The following is a 307-nucleotide window of genomic DNA, read 5'->3' as shown; positions in this document are numbered from 1 at the left end:
TTAACCAGGGTAAGAGTGTGAACAAAGGAATGCACAAGGTGTACTTGGAAACACATTAAGTCGAAGGTTTGTGCAGGGGAGGTGTAAGTCAAGGGTGAAAAGCCAGGTTGAAGCCCAGTTCCCCAGAGTTTTAAGTGCTCAGGTGTCCAGTTTCAATTCTGCCTTTTATGGCTGTGAAGAGTCAATGAAAACTTTTAAGCAAGGGGAAGTTTCAAGCTGAGGCAACAATTTAAGATTCCCTTTAGAAGACACAACAATCACAATTCCTTAATTTTATTAACACAAGTGAACAGATATGATGTTCATG

The sequence above is a fragment of the Galeopterus variegatus genome, unplaced genomic scaffold (assembly GCF_000696425.1).
Source record: "Galeopterus variegatus unplaced genomic scaffold, G_variegatus-3.0.2 Scaffold9214, whole genome shotgun sequence".
Classification (NCBI taxonomy): Eukaryota; Metazoa; Chordata; class Mammalia; order Dermoptera; family Cynocephalidae; genus Galeopterus; species Galeopterus variegatus.
Note: the sequence above shows the minus strand (reverse complement) of the source record.